The sequence below is a fragment of the Manis pentadactyla genome, chromosome 5 (genome assembly GCF_030020395.1).
Source record: "Manis pentadactyla isolate mManPen7 chromosome 5, mManPen7.hap1, whole genome shotgun sequence".
Taxonomy (NCBI): Eukaryota; Metazoa; Chordata; class Mammalia; order Pholidota; family Manidae; genus Manis; species Manis pentadactyla.
The window spans coordinates 115,818,981-115,841,655 of NC_080023.1; the positions used below are offsets into that span (position 1 = coordinate 115,818,981).

Consider the following 22,675-nt stretch of genomic DNA (forward strand, 5'->3'; position numbering starts at 1 on the left):
TTCCAGACTGCAAGGATATGTGTGATTCTGTTTTTAAGTTAGGCTTCCTAGAAGTTGCCCCTATGTCAGAATATTGTATTGTACAGTAATGTAGCTAGAATATATATATATATTTTGGCCAAATCCAGGCCTGCCTTATCAATGGAAACATCTTGTTGGAAGACAGACCCCTATGAGCAAGGGACACTGGTCATACAAGAATAATCCCTTCTAGCAAAGCACATAGTCTTTGTCCCTTCACCGCTGGCACATACATAGTCTTTGTCCCCTCCCCCATATAAGCAGTTCCCTCTCTGTCCACCATTGCAAAGCACAACCTCATTCAGCCGTCTGCTCCTGGACTCCCTGCATGTAAATCCCAGTAAACCTCCATGTCTCCTGTCCATCTCCAGGTCTGTTCTTCAGTACCTTGAGAGCTCTCCCATTGCAACTCACCCACTCGGGCATGCAATCAGATTTGTAATCACATTTAAATAAGAAAATAATAGGCAAATATGCCTTCCATAAAATGCTTTCAAATTTTATACACTTGAACATAAGGGATTGTTAGTTTCTATTTTTCAAACTTAAATTCAGGTTTTAGGACAAGTCAATTTTCTAAAAGAAACAATGGGAAGAGGACAGTCTCTTAAATAAATGATGCTGGTTAAACTGGACAACCACTTGAAAAAGAAGGAAACTATACCACTGTATTATACTGTACACAATAATTAACTCAAAATGGATTAAAGACATGAAGAAAAACCTGAAGTCATAAAACTCCTAGAAGAAAATATAGGCAATATGCTCCTTGACGTCAGTCTTAACAATGATGTTTTGGATCTAACTCCAAAATCAAGGCAACAAAAGCAAAAAGAAACAAATGAGACTACATCAAACTAAAGAGCTTCTGCACAGCAAAGGACACCATCAACAAAATGAAAAAGCAACCTACTGAACTGGACAATATATCTGCAAATTGTATACCTAATAAGGGTTTAATATACAAAATACATTAAAAAAACTCATACAATTCAATAGTTAAAAAAAAAAGTCTGCTTAAAAATGGTCAGAGAACCTGGATATATATTTTCCCAAGGAAGACATACAGATGGTCAACAGTCTCATGAAACAATGCTCAACATCACTAATCACTGGGGAAATAAAAATTAAAACCACAATGAGATATTGCCTTATACCTGTTAGAATTTTTTTAGATTTCTCAAGTAAACTAAAAATAAAACTACCATATGATCTACCAATAAATTTTTTAGATTTCTCAAGTAAATTAAAAATAGAACTACCATATGACCTAGCATTTCCACTATTAGGTATTTATCCAATGGAAAAAATCACTAATTAAAAAAAAAAGATGCACCCCCTATGTTCATTACAACATTATTTATGATAGTCAAGATTTGCAAGCATCCTTGTGTCCATTGATGGATGAATGGATAAAGATGTGGTATATATGTATATTATATATATATATATATTTACATATATATGTAAAATTATATATATATATACACACATACACAGTATAGTATTTCTCAGTCATTAAAGACTATGATACCTTGCCATTTGTGATCACCTGGAAGGACCCTGAGGCAATTGTGCAAATTGAAATAAGCCAGGCATAGAAAGACAAATGCTGTATAATTTCACATGTATGTGGACTCTAAAAATCAAAACAATGAACATACAAATGAAAAAAATAAAACTCATCAATACAGAGAACAGAATGATTGACAGAGGGGTGGGGGATTGGGAGTGGGTGAAATGGGTAGAGGGGATCAAGAGATACAAACTCCCAATTATAAAAGAAATGTAATGTTGATGCAGTGCCCAGCACAGTGACTATAGTCAATAACACTGTATTGCAAACTTGAAAGTTGTCAAGAGAGCACATCCTGTAAAAAAGCACATCCTAAAGAGGAGTATATGCACCCATTTTTTTTGTCTTTTCATCACATACAAAAAATATGACTTTGTATGGTGATGGATGGTAACTAACCTAATGATCATTGTATACATTGAATCATTGTGCTGTACACCTGAAATTAAAATGACTAATTATATCTCAAAAACAAAAAAACTCCTACATGTCAAAAGAAAATAATGACTTTATATAAAAATAGGTGAAAGACTTAATTGAATGGACACTTCAGAGAGGGTGTATCCAATCTTTGTGCACTGGCAGTATCATAGCCAATGAGGTTTATTTGAGGAGCAATTATTATTGCTAATTGAAAACTTTTCCCAGAGAGCATATATCTAAAAGTACAATAAACAGCTAATATTAAAAAAAAAAAGATAATGAAGGGAAATCATAGTTACATTCTGGAAACCTAGTCTGACTCTGAACTTGTTAGAAATATCCACGTAAGATTGTTCAGCAATTTAAAAAGTATAAAAATAAAATAAAGAAGAATTGAACAAATTGTTTTTCCACAATTCTTTAATGTGATAAAGAGGAAATGGGTATTTAATTTTATTAAATTTCTGTTTTTCCTTGTATAATTACAAAGATTTGACTTCAAAACTATTGCCTATATATTGTGTTACTCAGTTTGACTACCTCCAGGCCTAGAGAAGAGAATTGGCAAATAATATGCAAAAGAATGCATGGATCAACTCAATTGGTGACAGGAAAATACTAATGAAGCCATAATAATACAGAGAATCCAAACCTCAGGCTGAATTTCAATGGCTGAAGTATCCTGTGTTGGATTCTGCCCTAAGTGCTTTGCATGACTAATTCATGTAATAGTCACAACAAGTACACTACTTAGGTATTATCATCAATAATTTAGAAATAAAGAAACTGAGGCATGACAGCTTTACATAAATTATCATTATTTTAATTTAAGTAGTGGTGTTAATATCCTGTGCTCTTAATTACAACCCTATATTCAAGCTTAAATTATTTGAAGCTCTGCTGACATTAGACAATGAAAGCAGGACAGCCATTTAAATGTTTAAAGAAAATTCTGATTTGCTTAGAGTTAAATCTTTCCTTCCCAGTTAGAAGAAGCATAAAGAGAAGATAAATTTAAATCATAACCAGTCACATTTAAATACACTTTCTAACTTTAACCATATTGTTGTCAGGCAGCTGCATCTCGGGAGGTCTCTCCCTGAAAACTAGGTGAAGCACTAGGAGAAACCTGGACAAGGGAGGGTTCTTGACTCTGAACCAGAAAGAATTCTCAAATAGGTCAGATGAATGCAGGTAAGAAAGGAATTTATTAAAACAAGAGCAGCTGGGAATGGCAGCTCCCTTTCAGGCAGCAGAGAACAGGAAAGTGCAGAAACAGAGAGGGAAAGTCCTTGGCCTAGGGCAGATTCCTTGGGCAACTCTTAAACCCAGGGTCACCAGGCATCCTGTGTCCACTTGGATCTGCACAGCATGGGGGCTAGCTCCTACCACCCCAGGATTTGGGGGAGCCACAGAACATGGGATGGAGTGAGATCATGTTTTGAGAACTTCCCAAAGAAAGGAGATTTTCAGGCAGGCTACCAAGAGCAGATGGCTAGCTGCAGTTACATCAGGGTCAGCCAGGCGACAGGAACATACAGGCCCAAATCTGAGCTCTTAGCAGCCCCTTCCTACATGATAGGAGTAAAGCAGAGACAGAGTGAAGACTTGGAAATAAAATGACACAGCAAAGAGACCAACCAAAATAATTTGATCAGTGAGAAATAATATTTGAGTGTACACACTTAAAGAAAGGAAAGTGCGGTGTCCTGAGAGAGGAGGTGCACTGAAAGGTTAAGGATTCTGTCTTTTAAGACTTCCAAGAATGGGGCAAAGGGCAGAAAGGGAGGGTGTTGGATTTAGGTTCGAGTGGTGGTCTCAGATCTGGTGAGAGACACCGTGTCTCCTCTCTTGTATTATCAGTCCTCCAGCTAATTTTGTGAAATAAATCCAACACAAGGGATTTATTTATCCTATTCTTCTCCTATATAGTGGTTACCCTCAAGCAGTTAAAGACTCCTTGTCCTGCCTTAAGGTATGCTCTTAGGTTATTGTCTGATTACTAGAAAATATGCAAGGAATCTTATTTCTCAACTCCCTGCTTTTTTCAAATGGAATCTTAGCCTTCAGCTGGGGTCCCTCCTGTTCTTACTGTGCTGTTTGTATCAGCATTTTTCATCATAGGCAGGAAAAGTTAATCATGATGCTTGTCCCATGTCCTTGCCTTACCTCAGTATCAAATCTAAACTATATCCTTGGCTTTCTATAGGCAATTTTTAAGATTTAATGAATGTCTCCAAAATCATATTCTTAGATGAAAAAAAAAATAACTATACCCTAAATAAAAGTATCTCTCCAGTATACATAAAATCCTTGAACCCTGCCTACGCCAGTATCATTTTTTTATCATGTTCTCAAGCTTAATCATGAAAATACATGAGATGTGTAGTAGGCAAAGACTTGCTTTCACTTCCTCTCAAAGTTTGTTCTAGATTTTTAATTCTCTTACCTATTCTTTTCTTTTTGCCATTTTTGATAACTAAGAACCTAAATGCTCCTGTACAAGCAGACCAAATTGTGTGAAATCTATTTGCTTTTATAAAATCACTCATAAAATCATGAGAATGTAAACTACATATTTATTTTTTCAGTCTCCTGAGAGAAAGGTTTTAAAATATGTATACATTTCCTGTACATTTATAGAGGCATCCTGTAATGGATATTATACTTCAACTTCTAATAGCAATGCACACTTTTAAACAGCTCAGAAGAGTGATATCTGTTTGGCCATGGGTATTTACACAATGTCAAATATCCTTTTAAATTCTCTTACTTTTATAGTGTTTCAGGAAATATTATCCAGTGGCAATCTCTGTTTCTCTTCAGATTTAAGATTAACTACTCTTACATAGCAGCATAGATCATTTATAGTAATTGTTTAATCTCAATATTTTAATTTTTTTAAAAGGTCAAATTCCTTGGCACTATCTTCTAGGACAAAGCTATAGAGAACATGTGGCTTGTCTTAACCTACTCTATATAATATATATATTCCAAAACAATTCAATACATTAATTCAAAAAATGAGTTTTTATAATTCTCAATTTCTTTCATTTTTTTTAAACTACACCTTTCTGAAGTATTAGCTGTGACAATAACTGTGAGTCACCATATAAATGTTGAACTTGTGCTGGTGGGAAATTGTTGCTAATAATATATCTTAATATATCTTTGTTAAGGAATCTAAAAAAGGCTTGGATTTTCAGTTTGTTAATAGGTTTGAAAAGTAGAGAAGTATACATCAATTCTATCTTGTGAATATCCCTAAGGCAAGCAGAGGCATTAGAGGATAATCTAAATATTCGTGACATAATTTCTTTTATGGAAAGGTAGTAATATATTTCATTCAATGGTCATTACACCTCACCTTAATACTAAAAAGTAAAATAAAGTAGAGAATTTAGAAATCCTCCAGCATGGTAATCATAGATCTTAACATATGATAAAGTATCTGAAGAAATCATGGGTTTGAGTCAGTGTTGACTAGGAAGAGTGTAGTAGAGTGGTTGAGCATATGGGTTCTGAAACTAAATTCTGGTTTTGAATCCTGGCTCTGTCATAAAAGGGCTGGGTGACCTGGTTAAAGAACTTCTCTGTAACTAAATAAAATAGGAATTATATATTACTACCTACCCTAAGGATTGGCTTTGAGTATTAAATAAGCAATTAGAACAGTGTCTGGTGCATTTGTTAGCTATTTGTCTTAGTCATATACAGGTATGCATTTTTGGAGAATTTTGATTGCATGAAAATAGAAAACTATAAAAAATTATACTATCAAGATACAGAACATTTCCAGGTATGTAAATATTTTTAGAGTTTAAATAAAATCATTAGCCTCAAATGAAATACAATGTCATATCCTGGACATTGTACATATCTGAACATCTATCACATTACTTTGCAAAACAAATCTCTTCAATTCAGTAGAAAAAATAGTTACTGAGATGCATTTTATTTGAAGTACCAATCCTTTATCCTAACCAAATTCCTCTGTTGTTGAATCATATCACAATAAAAAAAAGGATATAGTTGGAATATTGTATTTTATAAAGTCATGAAATATAGAAACTGCACAACCTACACAATAACAAAGTTAGAAATTTTAAGTGTATGCTCTCATCTTACCTCATTATTATCTTTGTTTCAAAATAAATTAATTTTGTGCATTTTTTTCTTCTCATTATAATGCTTGTCAGAGGGCAGAACAATTAAGTTATAAAAATACACCAAAGATTTGAAAATTATGGTACTGTGTTCTATAACTGATATATTTCAAATCTGTACTTGATTTTCTTGCAATTTCATTATGTCTGTACCATTAATGAAGCTGTTAATATGAACTGAAAAACAAGACACCATTGTAGAGAAGTATCTTTTCTATTTTCTTATCTCTTTAGTTCATATTAGGACTTGAAACATCATAAATGAGTTTCCACAAGGGTCATACAAGTGTATTCATTGTGGGATATAATACATTATATAGGTGAAAAAGAATAAATTTTATACATTAATGTAGAGTATGAATGTCAAAATAATACATATTTATAGCTTGAAGTAAAGAGAATTATAATTATAACTATAAAAATCATGCCACCCTACAATGTAAAGAAATATTGAGTATTTTGTAAATTTATAAGAAGCAGAGCAAGAATATAAACAAATTTTTCACAAAATATATTTTATAAGAGGTTATGAGGTACAAAAGAAAAAATCCTTTTTTAACATAGTTAAGGAATTTTCAATTTATTTCACATAGTTCAGTAGTGTACAAATGTCAGATGTATACCACATTTAGTTCAACATTTTTCTGTCCAATAAACCACTGTAGTAAAATATGTTATATACATTTAAAATGAATATTTCAGATGATTTGAATATATTATCGAATATAAAAATTCAGGATAACAAAATCTATTTGTTTTTTATTTATTCTGAATGTTCATATAGGTTAAACTAACACTTTAATAAGCTTCAAAAATCTAGTTAGTATATGCCAGAAACAAGGGTGATTAAATCAAAGTAAAAGAAGAAATAATTGGCATATATACATGAACATCCTAAGTATTTCAAAATACCAAAATTACACAAAGAAGGATGTATGTGATGTATGCGATGTACTGTTGTGATAAGATACAGTTTCAATATGTTTGATTAATAAGCAAATACGTCCAATGATCAGTTTTAATTCCGTGTCTCCAGATGAACTCTGAGGTCATCATCAATTTCCAGAGTAGCTATACCATAGGTTATCTAATTATAAAATGTTCTATTCTTTGAACAAAGCAAGTATCCAATGGTAAAGTTATTGTCAAACAATAGGTCATTCTCTCAATCAATAATACATTAAATGATATAATTAAAGTAATCTACCTATATCACTCCAAAGTAAAGGCAAAAGCAAAGTTTCAAAATAATTTTTAAAAGATTGAAATACTCTACAAAATGTTCTGATAGTTTTCAATTTTATGAGAAATAAGGAACATTTTAGAATTCCAAGGGAGACATAGTGGGCCTATCATAGTATATTCAAAAATTATTTTACATTAAACTGCTCATGTTGCTTCATTTGTGGCTCCAACATATTCTTTTCCATTTACTTTTTGATTTAAATATAATATTCATATTAAATTTTCAAGTTCTCTTATTTCTTATTAATATCTTAAGATTTAACAAAAAAATATTTGCTTTTTATTTTCCTTCTCTAATTTTCTTCTCAGAATTTTTAGAACACTACTTGAGTACATAGCAACTATATAAAGATAAAGCTTTTGTTATCTTTTCTTCCATCAACATTAAACAAATATTTATTGAGCATCCACTCTACACCAGTATACTCTGTGCTAAGTATTGAAACTACTTCAACTAGGGATGTAATTCAGATGTTTATAAATAAACTTTTGAAATACAGTTTCTATTGACATAGACATAAATTCATAAAATATCTTAATGACATTTTCACATTTAGTATTTAAAGATATTTACTTGAATTAAAAAGAAAGGTAGATTATAGATAGATATATAGAAAGATGATGATAGATTAATAGAAAGATAGTGATATAGAGATGAAGATACAGAGATATGTAGATATATAAAATCACCTTTAATTCTAATACTTAGTTACTTATTTGTTACTTATAGGCGGAGGGAAATGGCAAGCAGTCTACAGTTTGTAAATGGGATAATTTATAGTATTTAGATATATAATATTTATAATAAATGAATGATTTTGTGTGGTAAAAAGTTTACTAATCCTGTTTTGGTTCAATATTATGTCCTGTGTACTCATGTTTAGATTCGAAACTCCAAAAATATTATCAAAATATATGTTTTATGTCTGTATACAAGATAGCAATATACCATATGAAGGACAAAACAAAATGATATTATGGCCTCTACTAAAAATGTACAAAATGAAATTTTAAGCAAATTCTTTATAAAAGCAAAACATATATATAGATATACACACAAATTGTAAGAGTGCAACCTATTGAATTTTAGAAAGTAAGCCCTTTTTCTATGTTTATTGGCTGTGGTGTCTGCTCCTTTTCTTTTTCCTTAACATTTACCTATAAATTTGTACAGGTTCTTCACATTTTCTGTATTTTTCTTCATTGGATATACAAAACAGAAATAAGTTATCTCACTTTACATTCAAAATTTATACTCTCTCAATGTTCTTATGATATACGGAGTTTCTTGATTACTTTCTAGTCCAAATTTGCAATTTCTCTGTATATGTTGCATTTTTTTGTACTTTTTATAAAACCTGTACCTACCAATTTGTGGTGATTCTATCCTGTTTCCTACTAACATATAAACATACACTAGTTTATCTTTCAATACGTAAGTCTGGAGTTCTTTGGAAACTCATCTTTGTTCCTATATTTCATCTAACCAGTTTCATTATTAAATAGATTCCCATTTCTCCATGCACAACATAGTCAACCTTATCATGAATCAGATGACTGCATTTGAATGGGTATGCTTCTAGATTCTTTTTCTGTTCCATTAATCTGCTTCTCTTTGCTTGGGTTGATACTATACTTCCTTCTTATTGTGGCTTTATAAGAGCTACTGCTATATCTGACAGCACCAGCTTTACTTTTCCTCTATGAGACTATTTAGGAATAAATTTTATTTTTTTCCAGTTTATCACCATGTGATAGACATGTAATATTTTATTAATTTAATGTACAGCATGGTGACTATAGTTAACAATACTGGATTATATATTTGAAAGTTGTTAAGAGAGTAGACCTTAAAAGTTTGCATTACAAGAAAAAAAACTATGTGAGGTAATCAATGTTAACTTATTGTGATAATCATTTTGCAATATATGTATTATGTGTATATATGTTATATATATGTTGTAATATATACATTATATATAATATAATATATATACATACACACATATATAATTATTATGTTCTACAACTTTACTTTTTTACCTGAAAATTCCTTTGCTAATTCTTGGCCTTTTGGATTTCTATGGAATTTTAGAGTCATCTTGCTAATTTCCATGTTAAAAAATATGATATTCAATTGGGTTTGCAATGCATTTAGAAATAATTTGAGGATAATTAACATTTTTACAAATACTAAGTCATCCTATATATGAATATGTTTTATTTATCCATTTATTTCTATAAATTATCTCAACAACAAACTTTTTGTTATTGAGTACAGATACCTGGTACAGCTCTTGTTGCATATATTTATCAGTATTTGGTGTATCTTAGGATTTTCTTTTTTTATGAAGTATTGTTGATACACAATCTTATGTTAGTTTCAAATATGTAACACAGTGGTTCAACAGTTGTATTTATTAACAAATCCTTACCCCAACTAGTGCAGTAACCACCTGTTAATGTAGAAATGTTACAGAATCATTGGCTATATTCTCCATGCTGCACTACCATCCCTGTGACCAACATATATTATGATTGAGAATCTTTTTGTCCTTCACCTGCACACTTACCCAAACCACTCCCCCGTGGTAACCACCAGTCACTTCTTAGTCTGTGAGTCTACTGCTACTTTGCTCATTTTATTTTGTTTTGTTTTTAGGTTCTACAAATAAGTGAATCATATGGTATTTGTCTTTCTCTTCCTGGCTTATTTCACTTAGCATAATACCCTTTAGGTCCATCCATGTTGTCACAGATGGCTGTATTTTTTCTTTTTTATGGCTGAATATATTCCATTGTGTACATGTACCACACCTTCTTCATCCATTCATCTATTGATGGGCATTTTGTTGCTACTGTATCTTTGATATTGTAAATAATGCAGCAGTAAACATAGTGGTGCATACATCTTTTTGAATCAGATATTTTGTTTTCTTCAGGTAAATTCCTGGAAATAGAATTACTGGGTAATATGGTAGTTCTATTTTTAGTTTTTTGAGGAAGCTCCATAGTGCTTTTTACAGTGACTGCACCAATTCACATGCCCACCAACAACGTAGAAGAGGTCCTTTTTCTCCACATTCTCACCAATGATTGATATTTCTTGCCTTTTGGATACTGGTCAATCTAAATGATGTGAGGTGATATGTCATTGTGGTTTTGATTTGCATTTCCGTGATGATTAGTGATGTAAAGCATCTTTTCATTGGCCTGTTAGCCATCTGTTTTTCTTCTCTGGAAAAATTTCGTTCAGATCCTCTGCCCACTTTTTAATTGGGCTGTTTTTTGGTGTTGAGTTATATGAGTTCTTTAAATATTTTGGATGTTAACCCCTCATTGGATAAATTATTCACAAATATAGTCCCATACTTTAGGTTGTCTGATATATCTTAGTATTAATATAAATTCTTTTTAATCTCTATTTCAATTTATTGCTAATATATAGAAACATAATTTACATGTCTATAGTAATCTTGTATCAGAAACATTTTTAAAGCCACTTACTAATATTAATTGATGCTAAATTATTTGTGTATTTTCCATACAAAACCATATTTTATTAAAATAATGACTTTTCATTTATTTCTTTTGGATATAAATGTCTTTTAGTCACTCTGTATTTCAAGCGCTTCCTAAAATGTATGTACAATGTTCTTTATCAAACTAAGGATCTTTCTTCTTTAGTAGTTTTCCAGGAATTTGTTTTTCTTAAGCATGGAATGTTATTAAATGTGTTATTTTCTGTATAAAGATTATTATGAATTTTCTCTTTGTGTTCTTTAATGCAGTTAATGACAGTGATTGAGTTTTGAATGTTAAAGCAGGCTTGCATGACTAGAATAAATCCATCTTGTAGGTATTAATTTTAATTATATAGATGTAATCTGTTAGCTAACACCGTGCTTGTGATTTTTGAATGAATTATCCAAGGCTATATTGTTTGGCCTTACATCTTCCTTTGTTGATCTTCTTTTCATTATCAAGTTTATCCTATCTTTGTTCACAGGTTTGAGAATTGTTCCTTACCTTATGCTTTGGAAGAATTTGTGTAAGAAAGTTATTATTTACTCCTTAAATATTTGATAAAGTTTATAATTGCATACCATTGAAATAGTCCAGGTCTGAAGGTTTTGCCATGTGGCATTAAGTAGCAAGTTCACTTTTTAGGATCTAAAGCAATATTCATATTTTCTATTTGCTCTTTAGACAATTTTGATAATTTGTGCTGGAGGTATTTTCATTAAATTTTCTATTTTATTTTCATAAAGTTCTTAATAATTTTCCTCATAGTCTGTTATTAGCACCTGTAAAATCCTTTCACATATTGGCCTTTGGGGAAGGGATCCCAATGTCCACCGCGGCTCGTCTGTCACCCGCGCGGCCTGGGGCGCCAGGACCATGGGCGCGCTCCCCTGAGGCGGAGGTGGCGGGCAGGAGGGTAGGAGGCCCGCGAGAGGTTGCTGCGGAAGCCGCAGGCCGTGACTGGGGGCCAGGCGGCTGGAGGCGGCGGCGGCACCACCACCACCACCACCATGTCGCGCTCGGTTTTAAAAAGAAAACATGGGACTTTTATAAATTCAATGATAAATTGATTGAAGTAATATTTGTCTTTTGTATTCTCATTTCCCTCTTCCATATATTTACCAGTGTCTTAACTCTAGTTTTGCTATTTTCTCGTTTATTTTTTGTTGTGGTTTTTGCTTTTGTTTAGTGTATTATTGTGTTTTGTGATCTGGTCAGGGAACCGTTACTGTATTTTATGTATCTGCATTTTATTTTGCATGTGTGACGTGGCTTTGCCTGGATGTTCTTGTTGTAACAGCTTGCACAACTTCAGAAAGAAAAATTTGAGATTCTGAAAAATTTGGCATTATACTACTTCACATTTGTAGATGTCATGGAATTTAAGGACCATGTTTGTGAATTACCGAATACTATTGATGTTTGCCAAGTCTTCTTTGATATTACTGTAAACTTTGATTTAACAAAAAACTACTTAGATTTGATCATAACCTATACAACACTAATGATCCTGCTGTCTTGAATTGAAGAAAGGAAGGCAATCATTGGATTATACAACTATGCTCATGAAATGACCCACGGAGCAAGTGACCGAGAATACCCACACCTTGGTCAGATGATCGTGGATTATGAAAACCCTTTAAAGAAGATGATGGAAGAATTTGTACCCCATAGCAAGTCTCTTTCAGATGCACTAAGTTCTCTTCAGATGGTGTATCCTCCAAGGAATCTGTCAGCTGACCAGTGGAGAAACGCCCAATTACTGAGTCTCATCAGCGCACCCGATGCCTTGTGAATACCTCTCTTTGGATGCAAGGAAAAGTGAGTTACCTGTGAAACCAAGAAAGCGAGAGAAAAGAGAAACTACCTGGAAGTAAACTGAGCAATATACATACGTTTTGCCAGAAGTGTATTTACTCTCTTGCACTTGACTTTGGTTTCATGGACTTTATAAAAGAAAGGAAGAAAATCTCAAGCAAGCTAAGGCCAACTTGGAAAAATAGTACAGAAGCCTACAGTTCATAAAGCTTGGAACACAATGAACAAAACTCTCAGGAAAAAGGTAAAACAGAAATAGCCCCTTTCCCATCCAGAGGAAAACAGAAGTTATCTTATCACTGAGTAGAGGAAGAAAGAAGGAAGAAACTCATTTCTCAGAATTTTTAATTGAAGCCAGCCTTAACCATAGAGTTGCAGCCTACATTAAAACCTCTTCCCCCAAAAATCTCAAACTATGAAGTTTGTTTTAAAATTAACAGGACTGGTAGATTCCTCTCTGGCAGAACTAAACCAAGTGTATTGTAGAGAAACATCATTATAAGCATCATGACAGACTTAAATTTCTTCAAATAAATTTACAAGGAAAATGTGCATCTCTAGAGTACCAAATTGAAGGCAACAGAAGAAATATTCCTAATTATAGCTCTACAAATATATGTTAGAATTTTCAGATACAGAAAGTAATGCATTCAAAATTTTTACAAATAAAGAGTAAATATGAAAATAATTGTCTAGTTAATAAGAAGAGGATATAATGGATTAATCAGGAATCCTGAAAAGTAGCTAAATAGTTATGAAACTATGAAATCAATTCAAATATAATCTCTGTGTAATATATAAAATATGTGTGATATAGATTCATATAATAAATATGATATTACAGTAGGGAAAACATAATAGATATTAATTTTTTTATTTAATGCCATATACATTTGAGAATTGGTGAACTAAGAGTCGATATTAAGAAACTTAATAGAATGTAGCACAGGAGGTAAAGAAACAGAGTATAGAAAAATGTAAAGAGATGTCAAAGACAGTGAAAAGTTCTACCTTCTATCTAACCAAATTCTAGAAAGAGAGGGGGAAACCAGGAGGAGACAAGACAGTGCTCCCTCACCTGTCATGAGTGGCAGCACTGAAGGTGATAGCCAACTATACTCAAAAGACTATTTGTAAAATATTGGAATTGTCCAGTTTCAACAAGAATATCTTGCATGACCAAGAAAGGGGAAGAGATAATAGGGTTTGTTTGTTTGTTTGAAGGAATAAATTTCGATGATATAGTAAAGGAAAGAGCAAAAGTATTTTTAACCTAAGCTGAGTGAATAGTTGTTGTATGATCTTGAATGGGGAAGTTAATGGAATAAAAGTTAGTGGGTTCTGCCTTGAGGACATTTTGCTAAATTGAATTAAGTCAGACAGAAAAAGACATACTGTAGGAATAAATCACTTATATGTGGCATCTAAAAATGTCAAACTCAGAGAAACAGAGAGTAGAGTAGTGGTTAGTAGGGTTTGGAGGTGAGTGAGGGAAATGAGGAGATACTGATCAAAGAGTTCTCACTTCCAACTATAGATTTAACAAGTTTGGGGATCTAATGTTCAAATGATATGTGGTGATTAACAAGGTGATTATAGCTAATAATACTGTATCATATACTTGAGTGTCCTTAAAGAATAATCTTAAATGTGATCATTTTATGATTTATAAATGCATAAAATGAATATATTGTATATCTTAAAAATAAAAGAAAAACCTTTCACATATCAATTTTTCTTTTCCTTATACTGTTAATACATGACTATTCTTTTTTTCTTCTTGGTAAGTTTTTCTGGATGTTATCAATATTAGCTTTTAAAAGCAACAACTTCTGGTGATGTCAATTCCTTTATTGTAACTTTCTTTTTTCTATTTTAATGCTTTGTGATTTCTTTTTATTTTGCTTTATTTGGATTTAATAATTTATTTTTGTAGTCAGTTATTGAGATAGACAAGCATGGCACTGATTTTTGAAAATACAGTATAAATCTAATTTTAAGTATGTCTTTGTATTATACAGGTTTTGATGTGCTATATTTCCTTTTTCATTAATTTCAATATATGTTTTATTTCCGTCATGATTCCCTTTCTTTGGCATGGATTATTTATGTGAATATTGCATAATTTAAATATATTTGGGGACTATTATATTTATTTTAATTAATTTATATTTTAATTCTACCATGGTTGGGCAGCACATTCTGTATGATTGCAATATGTCTTTACCTAACGTTTGTTGAGATGTGCCTTTATACACTTGAAGAAGTGTATTAGTAAAAAATTGAATATAGACTTGTATTTATGTCACATAGATTTAATTGCTAAAATATTATTCAAATTCTCTATAACCTACTGGTATTAGGAGAATACACATTTAGAATTGTATTCCTCCCTAGTTAACTGTTCACTTACAAATGTGAAATGTTTCTTTATAAGCCTAGTAATTCTTTTTTTCTTAATTTTACTTTAAGTAATATTATGGCTAAACCACTTTCTTGTGTTAAGTGTTTTGCCATCCTTTTCAAACCTTCTTGTTCTTAAGGCATGTCTGCATAAGCATCATGCTACTGGGATTTTCTCCTTTTCCCAGTTTGACAGCTTTAGTCTTTTATATGAACTATCAAATCCATTCACATGTCTTGTAATTACAATATATTTGTTTTTTATATCTATCATCTTTCTCTTCACTTCATCTTTTAATATTCCTTTTACTTTTTCATTTATTTTTTGACTAATTACATATTTTGTCCTTTATCCTATTTCTATCCATTAATTGCTAGGTGGTGCATTCAATGACTTTTTTTATTTTGGTATCATTAATCTATAATTACATGAGGAACACTATGTTTACTAGACACCCCCTATCACCAAGTCCCCCCCCAAATACCCCATTACAGTCACTGTCCATCAGTGTAATAAGATGCTACAGAGTTACTACTTGTCCTCTCTGTGTTGTACAGCCCTCTCCAAGGCCCCCCACCTCATAATACATGCTAATCATAATGCCCCCTTTCTTCCCTCCACCTCTTATCCCTCCCTTTCCACCTATCCTCCACAGTCCCTTTCTCTTTGGTAAATATTAGTCCATTCTTGGTTTCTGTGAGTCTGCTGCTGTTTTGTTCCACAGATGAGTGAAATCATTTGATACTTGTCTTTCTCTGCCTGGCTTATTTCACTGAGCATAATACCCTCTAGCTCCATTCATGTTGTTGCAAATGGTAGGATTTGTTTTCTTCTTATGGTTGAATAATATTCCATTGTGTATATGTACCACATCTTCTTGATCCATTCATCTACTGATGGACACTTAGGTTGCTTCCATTTCTTGGCTATCGTATGAGTGCATATGTCTTTTTCAAACTGGGCTGCTGCATTCTTAGGGTAAATTCCTAGAAGTGGAATTCCTGGGTCAAATGGTGTTTCTATTTTGAGCTTTTTGAGGAATCTCCATACTGCTTTCCACAATGGTTGAACTAATTTACATTCCCACCAGCAGTGTAGGAGGGTTCCCCTTTCTCCACAACCTTGCCAACATTTGCTGTTGTTTGTCTTTTGGATGGTGGCAATCCTTACTGGTGTGAGGTGATACCTTATTGTGGTTTTAATTTGCATTTCTCTGATGACTAGTCTTGTGGAACATCTTATCATGTGTTTGTTGGTCATCTGAATTTCTTCTTTGGAGAAGTGTCTGTTCAGCTACTCTGACCATTTTTTAATTGGATTATTTGCTTTTTGTTTGTTGAGGTACATGAGCTCTCTATATATTTTGGATGTCAACCCTTTATCATATCTGTCATTTATGAATATATTATCCCATACTGTAGGATGCCTTTTTGTTCTATTGGTGGTGTCCTTTGCTGTACAGAAGCTTTTCAGTTTGATATAGTCCCATTTGTTCATTTTTGCTTTTGTTTCCCTTGCCCAGGGAGATAAGTCCAAGAAGAAGTTGTTCATGATTATGTCCAAGAGATTTTTATCTATGTTTTTTTCTAAGTGTTTTATGATTTCATGACTTACATTCAGGTCTTAGATTCATTTTGAATTTACTTTTGTGTATGGGGTTAGACAATGATCCAGTTTCATTCTCTTACTTGTAGCTGTCCAGTTTTGCCAACACCAGCTGTTGAAGAGGCTGTCATTTTCCCATTGTATGTGCATGGCTCCTTTATAGTATATTAATTAACCATATATGTTTGGGTTAATGTCTGGACTCTCTATTCTGTTCCACTGGTCAGTGGGTCTGTTCTTGTGCCAGTACCAAATTGTCTTGATTACACTGACTTTGTAGTAGAGGTTGAAGTTGGGAAGCAAGATTCCCCCTTGCTTTATTTTTCTTTCTCAGGATTGCTTTGGCTATTCGGGTTTTTTGTGGTTCCATATGAGTTTTTGAACTATTTGTTCCCGTTCATTGAAGAATGCTGCTAGTATTTTGATAGGGATTGCATTGAATCTGTAGATTGCTTTAGACAGGATGACCATTTTGACAATATTAATTCTTCCTAGCTAAGAGCATGGGATGAGTTTCCACTTTTTAGTGTCCTCTTTAATTTCTCTTAAGAGTGTCTCATAGTTTTCAGAGTATAGGTCTTTCGCTTTCTTGGTTAGGTTTATTCCTAGGTATTTTATTCTTTTTGATGTAATTGTGAATGGAATTTTTTTCCTGATTTGTCTTTCTACTCATTCATTGTTAGTGTACAGGAAAGCAACAGATTTCTGTGTATTAATTTTGTATCCTGCAACTTTGCTGAATTCAGATATTAGTTCTTGTAGTTTTGGAGTTGAGTTTTTAGGGTTTTTATGTACAATATCATGTCATCTGCAAATAGTGACAGTTTGACTTCTTCTTTACCAGTCTGGATGCCTTGTATTGCTTTGTTTTGTCTGACTGCTGTGGCTAGGACCTCCAGAATTATGTTGAATAAAGTGGGAAGCATGATCATCCCTGTCTTGTTCCCAGTCTTAGAGGAAAAGCTTTCATCTTCTCGCTGTTAAGTATGATGTTGGCTGTTGGTTTGTCATATATGACCTTTATTATATTGGCGTATTTTCCCTCTATACCCATTTTGTTGAGAGTTTTTATCATGTATGATGTTGCATCTCTATGGAGATGATCATGTGGTTTTTGTCCTTCTTTTTGTTTATATGGTGGATGATGTTGATGAATTTTCAAATGTTGTTCCGTTTTTGCATCCCTGAGATGAATTCCACTTGATCATCATGTATGATCTTCTTGATGTGTTTTTGATTTCGATTTGCTAATATTTTGTTGAGTATTTTTGCATCTATTTTCATCAGGGATATTTGTCTGTAATTTACTTTTTTGGTGGGTCTTTGCCTCGTTTTGGTATTAAAGTGATGCTGGCTTCATTGAATCACTTTGGAAGTATTACCTCCTCTTGTATTTTTTGGAAAATTTTAAGGAGAATGGGTATTATGTCTTCTGTATATGTCTGCTAAAATTCCACGGTAAATCCATCTGGCCCAGGGGTTTTGTTCTTGGGTAGTTTTTTTGATTACCGCTTCAATTTCATTGCTGGTAATTGTTCTGTTTAGATTTTCTGTTTCTTCCTTGGTTTGTCTTGGAAGGTTGTATTTTTCTAGGAAGTTGTCCATTTTTTCTAGGTTTTTCCAGTTTGTTACCATATAGATTATCATAGTATTCTCTAATAATTCTTTGTGTTTCTGTGGGAGTCCATCGTGATTGTTCCTTTCTCATCTGATTCTGTTAATGTGTGTAGATTCTCTTTTTCTCTTAATAAGTCTGGCTAGGGGCTTATCTATTTTGTTTATTTTCTCAAAGAACCTGCTCTTGGTTTCATTGATTTTATCTATTGTTTTATTCTTCTCTATTTTATTTATTTCTTCTCTGATTTTTATTGTTTCCCTCCTTCTGCTGACATTGGGCCTCATTTGTTCTTCTTTCTCCAATCTCAATAATTGTGACTTTAGACTATTTGTTTCGGATTGTTCTTCCTTCTTTAAATAGTCCTGGATTGCTATATACTCTCCTCTTAGAACTGACTTCGCTGCATCCCACAAAAGTTTGGGCTTTGTGCGGTTTTTGTAATTTCTCTCCATATATTGCTTGATCTCTCTTTTAATTTGGTCATTGATCCATTGATTATTTAAGAGCATGTTGTTAAGCTTCCATGTGTTTGTGAGCCTTTTAATTTTATTTGTATAATTTATTTCTAGTTTCATATCTTTGTGGTCTGAGAAGTTTGTTGGTAGAATTTCAATCTCTTTGAATTTACTGAGGCTCTTTTTGTGGCCTAGTATGTGGTCTATTCTGGAAAATGTTCCATGTGCACTTGAGAAGAATGTGTATCCTGTTACTTTTCGGTGTAGAGTTCTGTAGATGTCTATTAGGTCCATCTGTTCTAATGTGTTGTCCTTTGCCTCTGTGTCCTTACTTATTTTCAGTCTGGTGTATCCGTTCTTTGAAGTGAGTGGTGTGCTGAGGTCTCCTATAACAAATGCATTGCATTCTATTTCCTCCTTTAATTTTGTTAGTATTTGTTTCACATATGCTGGTGCTCCTGTGTTAGATGCATATATATTTGTAATGGTTATATCCTCTTGTTGGACTGACCCCTTTATCATGTTGTAATGTTCTTATTTATCTCTTGTTACTTGCTTTGTTTTGAAGTCTATTTTGTCTGATACAAGTACTGCAACACCTGCTTTTTTCTCCCTTTTGTTTGCTTAAAATATCTTTTTCCATCCCTTGACTTTTAGTCTGGGTATGTCTTTGGGTTTGAGGTGAGTCTCTTGTAAGCAGCATATAGATCCGTCTTGCTTTTTTATCCATTCTATTACTCTGTGTCTTTTGATTGGTGCATTCAGTCCATTTACATTTAGGGTGATTATTGAAAGATATGCACTTATTGCCATTGCAGGCTTTGGATTCTTGTTTACCAAATGTTCAAGGGTAGCTTCTTTACTATCTAACCATCTAACTTAACTCACTTATTATGCTATTATAAACACAGTCTGATGATTCTTCATTTCTCTCCCTTGTTATTATGCCTCCTCCATTCTTTATATTTTTGGTGCTTTAATATGTATGCTTTTGAGTTTCCTTTTGACTCCTTTTGTGCATAGTTGATTTTATTTTCTGCCTTTAGTTAGTATTTGGTTGGTCTGCTTTCTTTGCTGTGATTTTATTTTCTCTGGTGACATCTATTTAGCCTTAGGAGTGCTTCCACCTAGAGCAGTCCCTTTAAAATATCCTGTAGAGATGGTTTGTGGGAGGCAAATTCCCTCAACTTTTGCTTGTCTGGGAATTGTTTAATCCCTCCTTCCTTCATATTTAAATGATAATCATGCTCTTCTTTTTCATTGCATTAAATATATCATGCCATTCTTTTCTGGCCTGTAAGGTTTCTGTTGACAAGTCTGATGATAGCCTGATGGGTTTTCCTTTGTAGGTGACCTTTTTCTCTCTCTGGCTGCCTTTAATACTCTGTGTTTGTCTTTGATCTTTGCCATTTTAATTATTATATGTCTTGCTGTTGTCCTCCTTGGTTCCTTGTGTTGGGAGGTCTGTGAGCTTCCATGGTCTGAGAGATATTTTCCTTCCCCAGTTTGGGGAAGTTTTCAGCAATTATTTCTTCAAAGACACTTTCTATCCCTTTTTATCTCTCTTCTTCTTCTGGTACCCCTCCTATGCTAATAATGTTTTGTTTGGATTGGTCACCCATTTCTCTTAATACTCTTTCATTCCTGGAGATCCTTTTATCTCTCTCTGCCTCAGCTTTTCTGTATTCCTATTCTCTGATTTCTATTCCATTTATAGCCTCTTGCACCTCATCCAGTCTGCTCCTAAGTCCTTCCAGAGATTGTTTTATTTCTGTATTCTCCCTCCCAACTTGATCCTTTAGCTCCTGCATATTTCTTTACAGTCCATCAGGATGGTTATGACCTTCACTTTGAATTCTTTTTCAGTAAGATTGGTTAAACCTATCTCTCTTGGTCCTCTCTCAGGGGTTGTCTGGGTGATTCTGGACTGGAACAAATTCTTCTGCCTTTTCATGGCGATAGAGGTAGTCATAGGCAGGTAGTGCATGTGTCAGCTGGGAGAACAAAGTCCCTTCCTCCTTGTTGGTCGCCTTGCCCTTCTCCACTGCCTATGCTGGTTATGTGTACACCTCGGAGCAAGCTCTGGGTTAATTTTCTGAGCTGGGATGGGCAGGGCAGCTCAGAGCCCTGCCGGGAGAGGCAGGCATGCTGGGTGTGCTCTCCTGCAAGGACTGCACCCCTTATTGCCCCTGCCTGTGCCAGGCAAGCTGCTCACCGGTAGCAGCCCTGTGTGTGACCCGGATGGCTGCCCACCGGGAGGAGACTCTGGACAGCTGCTGGGAGCGCGGCCATTCCCAGGCTGCTTGGCTGCTGTAGAGAGGCCATTCAGGAGGGGGAATGAACAGCAGGCTGTTTCTTACAGTGAGGGGCTTCAGAGCTGCATTGCCACCCAGGGGGTTAGAGTGCCTGATGTTCCCTGGGATTCCCAGCTGCTGGGCTGAGTGTGCCAGGACAATTCCATCCAGCTGTGAAGCCCCTGTCCCTTTAAGACTTTCAAAAATCACTCACTTTTCTTTTGTCCTGGGGGAGCCGGCTGTAGGGACCCGCTTGCAGATTTTACTTTTCTGTTTCCCTAATATCCAGCACACCATACAATGTGTGTCTGCATTCCCATTGTGGATTACTAGGGCTTGTTATTTAGCAGTCCTGCACTTCCACTCCCTCCCCGTTGCGACTCCTCTCCTCCCACTGGTGGGCTGGAGTGGGGGGAGCGCTCGGGTCCTGCCAGGCCGTGGCTTGTATCTAACCCCCTTCATGAGGTGCTGAGTTCTCGCAGATGTATATGTAGTCTGGCTGTTTTACTGTATCCTCTGGTCTCTCTGTTAGGCATAGTTTTATTTGTTCTCTTTTCAAAAATACATATCATTTTGGGAGGAGATTTCCACTGCCCTACTCACGCTGCCATCTTCCCCTCCCTCTCTCATTGACTATTTTTATGTAAATATTCAAGAAATTAAGATACACTTCCTTAAGAGTCTAATAGAATTACCATTTTTACTTTTTCCCTGTTAGTATTAGAACCTTAGAACACATTAACTCCACCATCCATATATACCATTATTGCTTTCTGCTTTACTGCTTTCATGCCTGTAATTCTTGACTTTATATTACTAATATTATAGTTAATAACTACACATATATACCAAATGTTTATTTTATCCTTTGTTCTTCATATTTTTCTAATATTCATACCTCTATGTGGGATTATTTTCCTGCAGGTTGGCCAGACTCAAACCAATAATCTCCTTATATCTTTCATCCATATTCCTCACAGGGTAACATATTACCAGATTCAACTTATCCTCTGTCTTTCTCTTTATTCCCCCAATTTGAGTGCAAATTATAGATATGAATGTCCCTTACCACTTAATATTTCAATAGGCTGTTCTTCAAAAAGGGGAAGCATTTTTCTTTTGTAATCCAAGTTTCACCAGTTGTCCTTAATAACATTATTTAGAGCTAAAGAAAATTGTGGATCATGCCTTTCTTATTTGTTTAATTTGGAACAGTTCTTCAGTCCACATTTTTTACAATATTCACCTTTTTACAGATGACTGGTCAGTTATACTGTAGAATGTCCCTAATTTGCATTCTTGTGATATTCTTTTTTATCTCATGCCCTACATGTATCCCATGCATATATTCCAGCATATTTCACTTTCTGTCTCTTTTTCTCCCTCTTCATGTCTGTCTGTCTGTCTTTCTGTCCATCTGTCTTTCTATCTATAAACATACACACATTTTTTGTGTATATGTGCATATGTATTTAAGAAATATGTGCATATGCACACAATATACATGTTTATTAATTTTTATAGT

General features: G+C 33.9%; 1 pseudogene; it reads left to right on the plus strand.

Annotated features, from left to right (window-relative positions):
- Positions 1-2,164: 2,164 nt before the first annotated feature.
- LOC130684007 (U4 spliceosomal RNA) lies at positions 2,165-2,250 on the plus strand (annotated as a pseudogene).
- The last annotated feature ends 20,425 nt before the right edge of the window (positions 2,251-22,675 follow it).